Genomic DNA, 13,336 nt, shown 5'->3' with positions numbered 1-13,336 from the left:
CACTTGTCTCTACCTCTCTGCAATACCCTTCTGATGCCAACTCCATGGTCCCCACAAGTCTGTCCTCCCTTCAGATGCCAGCTCCAAGTTCGGTGGTCCCCAAGCCACCTGCACACCTGACCAATTGGCTACAAATTCGAGTCCCACTACGCCCTCACCTTCAATGATTCACTAGAATGATTCACAGAACTCCAGCAACTGCTATACTTAGGATTCCACTTTTATTGTCAAGGGTACAAGGAGGACCCGCACAGGAACAGACAGACGCCTAGGGTGAGGTCTGGGAGGATCTCCAACACAGAACGACTGTGTCCTCTCCCCAGGAAATCGGGGAATGTCACCCTTTCAGCACACATAGGTGTTCGCTGAAGGGGAGCAGACTTCGCCACCCCAAAGTAAGTCCCTTTGGCATAATGATTACCCGGAGCTAAAGGCAATCCAAACCCAGCAGACTCAGGAAAAGCTCTTTTCCTCCTCTCCAACTGCCAAAATTTACCATGCAAAGGGGCCTGTTCCAGAAAGAGAGCTATTACCAAAGATAGGTATTTTCACTTAAGAAATGTTATCTGAATGGGGCAGCCTTTGTTTTCCAGACATCTCCTCTCCATTCCTGTGAGCGGCCTTTCTTCCCTTTGTAGCCACACAGCCTGGCCCTTCTCCTGAGCTCCTGATGTTATTTAAGGAGTCTCATTTACCTGTCCTGTGGGGCCCATAGTTTTATAGGCATCCCATACATACAAAATTTGTTTTCTCCTGTTAATCTGTCTATGTCAACTTACTAGACCAGCCAAAGAACCTAGTAGGGAAGAAGGGACTATCGTCCTGCCCCCACATCATGAAGCAGGAAGCTCCCCAGAGTCTGCGGTCCAGCCCTCATTACATAGGCCACAGAACTGAACTCGATTCAGTTCCTGATCTGGAAGGCCAGTCTGCTATCACCTGGTTCAAAGCCCCAGCCTTCTAATCACTCGGTCAGTCTAATCACAATTGGCTGCCATACTGAGTCATGGCCTTAGCATAAAGGTGTGGTCCAAGGGCCCACCATAGGCAACCGAGCCATTTCTACCATGAAATTCCACAGGTTTCAAAGTTACCTCTCAAGAACCACCAGAACAAAGTCCAGCCAAGTTCTTGATGGTACAACAGCCCCCATTTGCACATTTTAATATTCTTGATCTAGAAAGGTGTCTGTCCTTTGGATTGTTCTTTTGGTTACAGCAACCGGTTTCCTTTGTTTTGAGTCTTAAAACTTGGGTACCTGTAGCAGGAGTGTGGGGTGCCCCAATTGGGTGGGGGCCAGTGGTGTGGGCGGTGAAAGAATTCACCTGAGGCAGAACAAAGGAGATGGAAGTTTATCGAAAACACAACAAAGGAGCAGCGAACAGGACAGCAGAGGAGGGGCTATACTTATGGGGCGGGGGAGGAAGGGAGTACACAGACCTACGGAATTTTTTTTTTTTTGGCTGGTTTTACGTAGCCCATTGGACAGTTAGGGCTTATGGCTCTTGAGGTGGGTCGCCTGATAAGCCTGTTTGCGTTCAGCCCGGTGGTCACTGTGGGCCTTTTTGTCCTGCTCAGGTCTCCATTGCTCAGACCTGTTGCCTAAAAGCGGCCTCTACAAGCACTGTCAGCCATGTTCTCGGGCCACCCCCTCATGTTGTGCTGAAGAACCCAATGCCCAGAGATAAGTGAAGGGCTCTGGGGCCTCACAGCCAGGTGCGGGGCCTGACCCGGGCCTAGAATTTCTGCTTCCGGATTTCTGCTGTAGGTCTTGTTAGCAGGGTAGGAAAAAATTTTCCATCCGAAAACCAACAGAAGTTGAATAACATGTATACTGCTCTATACTTGCGAGGAACTCAGAAAAACTGAGTAACTCCCCCCAATGGCCCAAGACACCACCTTCAATATCATTTCCAGGTGAAGACAAGAGATGTGGGGGAGGAGAACCGTTTCTGGGAGGTGAGCTGCAAAGCACTGTGACCAGGGTAGGGCTATTCTGCCGATTTCAGTCAGTGCCTTCTCCACTGATGAGGTTACTAAAGGTTTAGTCGTTCTCCCCTCCTTGGTGCAGAGAGGAGGACGCCCATACAAGGGGAGATTTCCCTTATCCACGTAAATGGCCTTCACCAAAGTGTAACTTCTACTTGGCTTTCAGCACTCCTCCAGTGTCTGTTTCCCGAAGTAATCCGCTCAAAATAACCCCCATGCCCAAGAAGCATATTCTGGGGTGGCATATTCAGCCCCCCTTTATGTTCTTCACCACCACGTATATACGACCTAGCCAAACCCCTGTGTTCCTGTTGCCACCCTTCTCCACCCATGCCTGGCTCCCCAAAGCCAAGGCCATCCAAACCCTATTTACTCCAGTCAGGAACGCTCGGCTTTTCCTAACTCTTCAGATCGTGAACGTGTTGCGGATGAGGGTGAGGTCTCGTCCCACTTTGCACTGGTATCACCTAAGATAATTCCACTGGCGTGGGGAATGTGCTCAATAGAAAACCGTTTATAAAAAGCCCTAATAGCTACATACCTAACTGACAAAGAGCAAGTAATGGCGATCAACATAGGACGTTGGCTACATGCCTGAAAGTTACTTTTCTTGCATTATCACGTATAAAACTCCGAGCAACTCCACAGAGCAAGTACAGTATTACTACTATTTACAGATAAGAAAGCAGACGCTCACGAAGGTTGAAAAACTTACCCAAAGTCACCGAGACAGAAGGTAGCAGAACCTGGTTTGTTTCCTGCGTTAAGCTCTTAACCTCTAGGCCAGCATTTTGTAAACTTGAGCGTTCATCGCAATCACCTGCAGGGGTGGTCAACGCCCCACCTCCGTGGAGTGGGTTGTGGAGTTTGCGTTTCTGGCAGTTTCTCCAGGGATGATGAGGTCCACATGTGAACCACTGATCTGGGTTCTAGTGCGGCAGGGTTTCTCCGCCTTTAGTGTTCGACGTTCTCAGTCACCCTGCTTGGAAGAAGGAAGAGGTAGACCAGATGAAGAGTGGTGGGCAGCAAAGCCAGGTTTACTGGGCGAAACTACACACCTGAAGAAGGAGGGGACTGGAGAGGGTTGCGGTTGGAGTTTTAAGTCTAGGGGTTTTTATGAGATTGTTGGCGGGCTGATGAACCCTCGAGCCTGTCACCCAGTCAGGTTTTGTCCGCGTGCTCATCTACGTATCAGGTAGTTGTTTACGTGGGAGAGGGCGGGGGCTCCTTCCAGCGTGGTGTGGAATAACAGGATGGGGTCTTTTTCCTCTTAAGGGTAGCTTCCTCTTAGGACAGGGCCCTTGCCCCGCCTGCCTTTCTTGTCAGTATCTTCCATTACTGGCGAACAAAACGAACACAGGGCAACATGACCTAAGAACAAATGAAGGCCAAGCTCTAAACACCAAGGGCTTCCTGTACGTTTTCTGTTTTTACCAAGCAGACACAAGCAACCCAGGTTTCTTCTTTCATTGGTTATTAAGTGTATGATGGGACTGGGGCAGAGCTTGAAATTAAGGGAAGTGTGGAGGCTGCTTTTAGGCCTAACAGGCTTGAGCAATGGAAATGTAGAAAGGGCCCATCAGGTGACCCCTCCCCCAAATATTCACAGGCCCTAACTCACCAAGGGGCTACTTACACCGGGGCACAGTTCCCAAAAAAGGGGAAGTTCCCTACCGCCTCACGGTCTCCCTTTAAAAACAGCCCCCACCCACTGCGGAAGCTTCCCCTCTCCTGTCCTGCCCACCGCCCCCTTGCAGGTGCATTCAATAAACTTGTCTCCTTTGTTCTGCCTCAGGGGGTGAATTCTTTCACCGCCCAGGCCATCGCCCCATGTTGGAGGCCGCCATCTGATCGGACAGACACCACAATTAGACACCACAGGATGTCCTTTAGCAGATGGAAAAAAAAAATCGCCAGTAAAGTACCTATTTCTGTGCAGATTTCAAAGCTGAAATACAGGGTTGTTTCCTATCAGAGCTTCCTATCAACTGTATTTTCTGTGAAAATGATACAGCGGAACAGGGGAAAACGCATTTGAAACTCTTTTCTAGCCAAGCCTGTGGCAACCAGGGAGAAGGTGGGGGGAGGGGTCGGGGTTACCTGTAGTGGCCTTTAGGGGGGAAACAAGAAATGTGTGCTTACCTGCGCAAGCCTTTTGCAAAAACCTAGCCTCCAGCTGTGACATTCTAGGCAGCTGCCGCTCTGCTGACCAAGGTCCACACAATACGCCTAATCCTTCTGAGTCGAAGGTCAGCGGATCTGGATTGTTGGATTAGATATCAAATAGATGCTGGAACGGCCCTTTCAACACGTGCCCATACTGACCAAGGAAGAATCTTTGGTTTAAAAGAACCGGCCCCTTGAAAGTGGTAGCTCTCAACCTTAATTGGAAAATGGCATCACCTGGGGAGCTTTTGTAATTTCCCCCCCCAATACCCGGGCCACAGCCCCAACCAATTACAACAGTCTCTGCAGGTGGACCCAAGCATTGGCATTGTGGAAGCTTCCCAGCTGATACCAATGTGCAGCCCAGTTCGAGAGTCAGTGTTCCAAAGCAGCACTTCTGAAAGTTAAATTGCATAGGATTTCCCTGGGGATCATGCTGAACTGCAGATTCTGGCTCAGTGAGTCTGGGGTGGGGCCTGAGAGTCAGCATTTCTAACCGGCTCCCACGTGTGCTGAGGCTGCAGTGTATCTCTCGTGTAAGCAAAGTAGCAAAATGGGAAGGTTGTGTTGCATGGAGACTCTCCTGCTTGCCTGGACTCATAGCAAGTACCAGAAAATGTCAGGAGAACATCCGCTACTCAGCCCTATTGAGAGTGTTAATATCCTGTCTCTGGTGAGGAGGCCAGGAAGTTCCAGAAAAGCTGAAATCCTCATTTCTCCTACCTCGCCTCACTACTATGAAAGGCTCCAGGATCTTCTAGAATAGCATAGTATGTCCCTCTGGATGGACTGTCAGATCCAGTGAGCCCTCAGCAATCCTATGTTTAGTATTACTCGGTGAAATCAGTTTTCAGCACACAGGATACTCTTCCATATTATGTGCATAGGGCTAAGCCTTGCCAATGATTTTCCAAGTAATCAGGCATTCCCCTCTCCCCCAGTGCCAAAATTCTGTAAAATATGTGATTCACACTGGGCATATGTTAGTCAATGACATACTCTCTTCTTGCGTCTCAAGCTGGCCGTTCACCAAACCCCATCATCTTCCTAGTCTACCTATCTCAGCTTCCTTCGCTGTTAGGTGTAGTCACGTGACTGGATTTTAGCCAGTGGAACGTAAGTAGAAATATGTGTGTCACATGCAGACCTGGCCCATAAAAATCTCTCCCCATGTGATCTTTCAAGTACTTTCCCTTCTGCCAACTTGGGGCAAATGAACATGGCAATTTGGAAGCCATGTGTCCCAGGTGGCAGGGCCATAAGAAGGAAGGAGAACTTCCCGCTGATTAGGAGCACCTCTCTTTGACTTGACTTTATGAAGAAATACACTTCTTTTGTGTTTGAGCCATTCTACCCTTCATGATTTGTTACAGCTGGTAGTCACATTTTAACTAACATACCCCGCAACCATCCCAACTCCACCCTTGGCGGAGATGCAGAAGGTGGGGATATGTAGAGAGAATCATTAGTCGTTTAGGACACACAGTATGGCCCCCATCCCACCCCGGGGAGCAGGGTGTTTGTGGAGGAGTCGAGTTTCTCTTCCTCTTCATGGATGCCTTTCTCTATGCCTTTCTGCTGTTAGACTGCTGTCATTGGGCTTGGGAGAGTCCTTCTGCTAAGAGAAGAGATACAGGGAGCCAAAGAAGAAGCAAGGAGAAGTGAAAGGGATTGCGTAAGTCTACTTCTTATCTTGGCTTTAAGAATGAGAATGATGAAAATAGAGATTCACACGTTGTCCAAGTAATGTCAGCAAGGAGACAAGGCAGGGATAATAACAGTGATGATGATGCTGATAACTGATATTATGAAGTGTTTAACACCTGCCACCGCTGCCAGAACATTTTATACACATTACCTCATTTGTTCTTCAGAACAACCCTATCATTAAGTACTGTTAATATTTTCATTTCGCAGTGGCAAAACTAGAGGCCCAGAGAGATTAACTTGACCACTCTGCAAGTGCCAGAGCCAAGACGCAAACCCAAGCAGTCTGCCTCCAGATCGCACGCTCTTAACCCCTGGCCTGTGCTGTTCCAGGGTCTGGGAGAGAAGGTCCAACCACCGGTGACAGGTAGGCTCGTGTCTGTAGTTTCTCCTCTCTCTCGGGACTGAAACTGCAGCCAGAGAAAGCAGGGATCTGGCCAAATCAGGGAACCCTAGCGACTGGGGACACTTCAACACATGTGGCATCGTTATAAGCAGCCCTCAGGTGGCTCACACCTGGCAAACTCCATGGGCTATTTCTCGCCATTGCTCCTGGCTGAGACCCACAGTAACACATTTACACAGAACCTCATGTAAGCCTTAAATGAATGCATGTATGTGTGTCTCAGAAGAGGCTCAATTTCTTCCATGCCTACTGCCTTATATTTATGACTTATCTGTATCCTCATAATTTTAGAATTTTCTTATCTTGAGAAAGTTTAATTATACAGGCCAAAAGTATATGTAATATATACGTATATTTGAGGATCATGAAATGCTCATCTGTGTACCCACCACCAATCTAAAGATAGATAACATTCAAGATCTGGGAAGTGCCCTGTGTTCTCCTCCCGTCTTTTTCTACTCCCCCATCTCCAAAAGGTATTCAAAATTATATGTTAATTATTTCTTTGCTTTTGTTGGGGAGCAAGAACTCTTGCCCTCTCAAAGGTCCTTCTGGCTGGACTAAGAATCAAATTGACACAAGGAGAAAGTCAAAGTTAATAGCATAGGTACAGGGAATCCACACAGACTTGGAAATTCCAAAGACAGTCAGGCACAGTGAGGTCTACATGTCACTCCGAACTAAGGAGAAGGGGGGAGGCATCTGGGACCTCAGAAGGATGGAATACAATACACGGGAAGATGAAAAAGACTGAATGTTTGGTAAACAAATGTTTCCCCTGCCATACAGATAGGTTATTGGGATAAAATCTATCTCTAGTAATGACCCTTATTCCGGAAAGACCCTCCAATTTAGTATCGTCTATGTGGTTAAGGGAGGGTGAATGTTTCTCTTGAGACTGAAGGGTCTCAAGTGCCTTCAGCTCAAAATAATCCACATGCCACAGTGGCCCATCTTGGGGCAGCCCACCCTCGGCCCCCACACTTTCTTTATTGCCTTACCCCAGGGTTTCTCAATAGCAGCACTATTGACATTTTATATGAAATAATCTTTTGTTGTGGGAGACCATCCTACGCTGTTGAGTTGACTTATACCCCTCAAAAGATACACTGAAGTCCTAACTCTCAGTACTTTAAACGTGACCATATTTGGAAATAGTGCTGTTGTGGATATAATTAGTTAAGATGAAGTCATACTGAAATAGGGTGGGTCTCTAATCCAATATGACTGGTATCCTATAACTTCACATGAATGGAATCATACATGTACTTTTCTATGACTTGCTGCTTTTCGATCAGTGTCATATGTTTGATATTTACCCAGGTTAGGGCATGTAGCTGTAGTGTATTCATTTTATCTGCTGAATCGTGTTCCACAATAGCAAAATGCCTAATTCCCCCAATCCCTCTCTCTGGGGAAAAGGTGGAGGCAGAGAAGTTTCTGAGCTGCCTCTTCTGCATTATGGGTTGAGTTTTTGTTCACCCCAACTCTAAGGGTGAAGTTCTTCAGGGTCCTAGCTTTATAGAGCATTCTCCTGTTAAGGTCTCCACCTTAGCATTCTCTAGGCTTTATTTTTTGTTCCCCAGGACCCATGCAGCCTCTAAAACAGACCATGAGGGTCACCAGACACCCCCAGGGTAAAAGCCATATTAAGTCTTCCTTAGTTCTTGGGATTCCTAATTACCCTTCCCCTTTGCTTTTGTAGATTTTTGCAGTGCACTTCTAAAACTCATCTTTCCAGGACTATGATCAGGACTATTAGAACTGAAGTGCACTTTTTCTCTTCCAGGAAAGAAGAGAAGCAATTCTTGGAAATGAACTGATCAGGCTGGTAACCTTAAGAAGTCTTGGAGTTGAGCAATGAAATATCTCAAGAATCAGTTAGAAGCCAACCATTATCTTTCCCAGTGCACACAGAGCTTCTGCACAATCCACAGGTGATTACCCCTCAAGCATTTCCCTCACCCACTGCATTCCCTGTTCATTATCTAACTGAATAACTTCACCATTAAGCACACATCTATCCCTGAGCCTGGTTCCAGAAGAATCCCTTTTGCTCTGTGTAGAGAATCAGAGGCATTGGTCTTAGAAGCATCATCCGCAGTCTCAGGCTGAACTTACAGTGGTCACATGCCCTCTCCGCATTCTGTCGAGATTTCTAGGGCCATTCTGTCATTTCCAGACCCAGTAATTTTCCTGAAGAAATTTTACTACGATTGCTATGAAGTTTCCTTGTAAAAGCCGCACAGTGATGCCAGAAGCCAGCTCTGAGCCATCCTTTCCGATCAACAGATTTAAATCTAAAGTGAGAGGCGACCTTTTAAGCAAAGTGAATACAGCAGAACCAGGTTGGGGAGGGGGATGATGGCATGATTACAAATGTTTTGACGTATTCCAAGTGCCCAAACCCCACAAGTCTAATTTCTACACCACTGGTTTAGTGTCTTTCTGTGAGAGGTCAGCTTCTTACAAACATCTGCTATCTGGCCTGGGAATCTCAGGGGTCTCTTTTGAAGTTGATTAGCCCTCATGGGAATTCAGATACAATCTCGAGCTGAATTCAATGTCATGTTTAACTCTTTTCCTGGGGGTCCCCTTCTCTCCCTTGCGTGTCAGCTAGCAAGCAGGTGATGGGTATCTCTTTATTTCCCCAGCTTTATGGAGATAAAACTGACAAATAAAATTGTAGGATATTTAAGGTGTGTGTCGTGATGATTTGATACATGTATACACTGTGAAAGGGTTCCCCCCAACCAGTTAATTAAGACATCTAAGGTGATGGACATCTTGACACTGCCGGTGCACCTCTGTCACCTTGACCAGATACAGAACCACTAGGGCAGTTCCCTGTGGCTCCTGTCACCCTTCAAACCACCTGCTTTCAGTGGGTGTTGGAAAATAGGCAGAAATCGCGATATCGTCACATACTGTAATTCCTCCTTCCAAGGCTGCACTCAACAATAAGCTTGCTTTGCACACCAACAATAGCCAAGCCAGACTCTAATCCCACGTAAGGTCTTCTACGACAGACATCCGGATCCTTGGAACCAAGCTGATACTTTGTTAAAGTTGGCATGGCAAACGGGTTACTGGCAAAAGCCGAGCAAGGTTTATAATGAAGTGTGGGTAAAATTCTGTCACTTTCCTGCCAGTAACCATCCAGGGACCTCCGGTAGCATGTATAATAAAGCCCTTATTGTGCCTTACGGGCTGTGTCACAGGGTGGGGCACCACACAGGTCATACCCTGCTCCCTTCTCTCGCTTTTCTTAGACTTACGTTTATGGTCCTTTTCTTGGGAATGCTCTCTTCCCAAGTCCTTCCATGGCTGCCCCCTTCCTTCTTATAGTTCAGGTCTCTGACCAACATCGATTTACAGAAACGTCTTCCTAGACCATCCCTTGTCAAATGCTCCTACCCTCGCCATCTCAGTGTCTCTCTACACCTTTACCCTGTTTTATTGTTTGCAGAGCACTTAACCCTATGTAAAAGTACATTGTTTATTTTTTTATATTACTATAAAAATATTATATTATTGTAAATAATAGTTTAATACATACAATTATTTATTTTAATTGGATTATAGTCTGTTTCCCTTGGTGATTTTGGTGACCTCTGTAACCCGAGCTTCTGTTAGACTTATGCACTTAGTAAATGCTCAGTATTTGCTGAGTAGTGAATGGATGTGAGATATGAACAGAGAATTGGAATTAGAAAGCATGTGCTATTATTTAACTATTTCAACACATAGGGACCAGGTGACGGTAATCTAGCCGTTTAGGGGGTGGTCAGTGTTCCCGATGTGAATAAGATCACGTTAACATGAGAACACAGTTGTCTTTTGAGCAAAGGACCTTTCTTTCAGCTTTTATTCATGATCAAGTCTCTCTCATCCGGAGAAAAAGAAAGAAAACCTCCTTTCAACCTATTTCTACCTTACCTCCTATCTCCAGAAACTGCCCCCTTTTCCCTCTTCCTTTAAAATAAATTTGTGTCTGATCTTTCTTTCATCATTTCTTCATTTCCCAATACTTATTCCTAACATTTATTCACTTCTGCTCGTATTCTTCTTGAGCTCTTGGCATCGTGAGACCCGGATGGCCACTCCCTTCCAGAAGCAGCCGCTTCATGTTGCTGGCATGACGCCAAGTGTTTTGGTTGTACTTCTAAGGCTCTGGAAGGTCCTTCCTATTCCCCTTATCTTCTCTATTTGACCTTGAAGCCTAGTCCCTCCTCTTTGTTTCTCCCCATTCTTCTTCCCTCTATTTTTTACCCATGTCATTCATTCTCTGGCTTGATTTATCCATGTACGTCCCCAGCCACGGTTAAAGATCTATATGCCTGACTCTCTCTCCACATCTTCACCTAGTTGCCACAGAAGCATCTCAATCTTCTTTTTAAGATTTTATTTATTTGTGAGAGAGAGAGAGAGAGAGAGTGAGAAGACAAGCAGGGGGAGAGGGAGAGGGAGAAGCAGGCTCCCGGCTGAGCAAGGAGTCTGATGCGGGACTCGATCCCAGGACCCGGGATCATGACCTGAGCTGAAGGCAGACGCTTCACCAACTGAGCCACCCAGGCATCCTAGAAGCATCTCAGTCTTAACATGTTGTCGACTGGGTGTGTGCTCTCTCATCCTAGGGAGTCCCCATTCTGGGAATGGCCCCATCACCTACCCACCCAGTATGGAAAACTCAGAGAGCCAGGAATCACTCCTGACACCTCCTTCTTCACGTTCATATATATCCCAAGTCCAGACAGTCATGCATCTGACACTCCGTACTCTGCTCCATCCCTATTGCCCCACCCTAGTGCTGGGCTCAAAAACAGTCCAGTCCTCCTTAAAAATGATTTGCCCGTTTCAATCACTTCTCTAAAGATATCCTCTTAAAACCCAAACGTGGTCATGTTTCAACATTTTCAAGGCTTCCAATTGCTTTTAGGATAAAATTCAAAACTCTTACCATGGTATTTCATGTTCTTACTACTCCCCCATCCTCCATCCCCAACATAGAAAACTTTCTGCTCATTATGTAGCTCTCAGTTTAAGTATTTTCCACCTTCCCCGATTCCCAGATAGGTTAGATCCTTATTACATGATTTCTTAGCACTTATCACAAAAGGAATGAGGTAGTCCTACATAACAACTATACAAATTACGGTTTTATGTATGGCGATATACTAGAATGCAAACTCAATGAGGTCAGGAGTTTGCCTGTGGTTTTTAATTGCTTCCTAACCTTTTTTCTGTATCACGACACAAGTAGAAAAATGGTATGTATAAGAGAAACCGGTATAATCAGAGGAAGAGGTTACTTCTGGCCAGAGGCCACCAACCTGTGGTCTCTGGCTGCCCTAGACTCTTCTCCACCTTGGAGGCTGGGGACACAAGTGTATTGGCACATGTGGGCACTGGGCTAGATGGGAAACTCTGTGTTATATTAACACCATATCCCTAGGACTTGCATGACTTTTCTATTCTAACACATTGCTTCCCAACCAGCTACAGCTTTTTTCTCCCCCTGCAGTTATTTAAGATAGAGCCTGGAGGAAATTCGTTAAAAGTAAAAAATTTACCCAAAGAATCATCCAGTAGCGCCTGGAGACTTCCACAGGTTAGGAGATGAACAAGGAGATTATATGTACGAACTCAGCCACGAGAAGAAAAGAGAGGGGTACCCACAGAAAGGGTGGTGAATACAGTCTTTGCTTGTAGTTCACGAAAGGATCTCCACCGTATAGAAGCCTGGACTGTGGTACCCAGTTGCCATTTATACAAAGCTCTAAGGGGGAAAGAAAGGGAAATTCGAGTACATTCTACTGTTATATACTTGGTTATATATTTATTATTAAATTGTATGTGTATATTATATTTTGCATGTAGTGCATAGGTTAAAAAAGAAGGCAAATTTGCAAACCTAAGATGACACAGATGAAAAAAACAGATCTTAAAAGTCTTGCTAATTAAGGTGCTTCATATTTTCAGTTACCAGTATCTTTTTATTTATTTATTTTTTATTTTTTTAATGATTTTTTATTATATTATGTTACCAATATCCTAAACACAACAGATACTTAATATGAGTTTATTCTTAATCGCAGTGCACGAGAACCTTTATTTCAAGTAATCTTGAAATTTTGGATTTCTCTTAGTTGATTTTTTAAAAATTAGATTTGATTGGTTTTCATTCTTCACATAACTAACAGAGATCTCATTTCCCCCCCCGGGCTTGCATTATTAGCATTATCTGATTAATATTATTGTTTACTGGTATCTTTTTAAGTCGTCCATTTGGGGGTTTAAGTTAGTTACCACTAGATAATACAATCTGTAGACACACTGAACAGGCATTCGTTGAGCCCATTATTTCACAATACACTGACAGCAAGAAAATGAGGGTAGAGGGGCCACTGTCCACTCCTTCCCCAAATGGGATACCAATATTTCCTCCAGATATCTCAGGGACAGGAATTGAAGGAATGGGGGGGGGGGCAGTGTGAGCCCATATATGACATACTAGAAGATCAAATTGTTCCTTTATTTAAAAAGGGGAAAATAACCATAAATAACAGTACAGTTCTTTCCCTTGCACTACAACAGAACATCTTGTCCAACCCTGAGAGGTATACTCTATTTGGTAGATCACTAGTCTAGACCAGGGGTCAGCAAACTTTGTAAAGGGCCAGAGAGTAAATATTTTCTGCTTTATGAACCATACGGTGTTTGTTGCAGCTACTCAACTCTGCCATTACAGTGCAGAAGCAGCCATAGCCAATACATACATGAATGAGCATCGCTGTGTTCCAATAAAACTTTATTTACAAAAACAGGCGGCAGCCAACTTGGCTCATGGCTATAGTTTGCCCATCCCTTGGTAAGTTCAGCAAAAGCCCAGTTTCTCACAAGGGGTATTTGACATGAAGACCCTTGCCCACAATGATGGAAGAAATAGTACAAAATGACAAATGCTTTTAGGCTCAAAGAATTGTAAGTGTAGCTAAGAGTTAGGAAAACAGGTGCTGGTTTCCAGCTCACTGAGTCAAAGTGCTGGAGGGTAAACCACCAGGTACC

General features: G+C 45.3%; 1 pseudogene across 1 annotated transcript in view; it reads right to left on the bottom strand.

Moving 5' to 3' along the window:
• Positions 1 to 13,336, bottom strand: part of LOC148107008 (beta-hexosaminidase subunit beta pseudogene) — a 290,730-nt pseudogene that overhangs the window by 65,358 nt on the left and 212,036 nt on the right. The window contains exon 4 of the transcript XR_015723400.1: positions 2,705 to 12,047. The product of XR_015723400.1 is annotated as a beta-hexosaminidase subunit beta pseudogene (transcript). The remainder of the gene's footprint in view (positions 1 to 2,704; positions 12,048 to 13,336) is intronic.

Source organism: Ursus americanus, chromosome X, assembly GCF_024610735.1.
Source record: "Ursus americanus isolate L20-20 chromosome X, mUrsAme1.1.p, whole genome shotgun sequence".
Lineage (NCBI taxonomy): Eukaryota > Metazoa > Chordata > Mammalia > Carnivora > Ursidae > Ursus > Ursus americanus.
The sequence above is the reverse complement of the archived record's forward strand: the minus strand, read 5'-3'. Positions and strand labels throughout refer to the sequence as shown.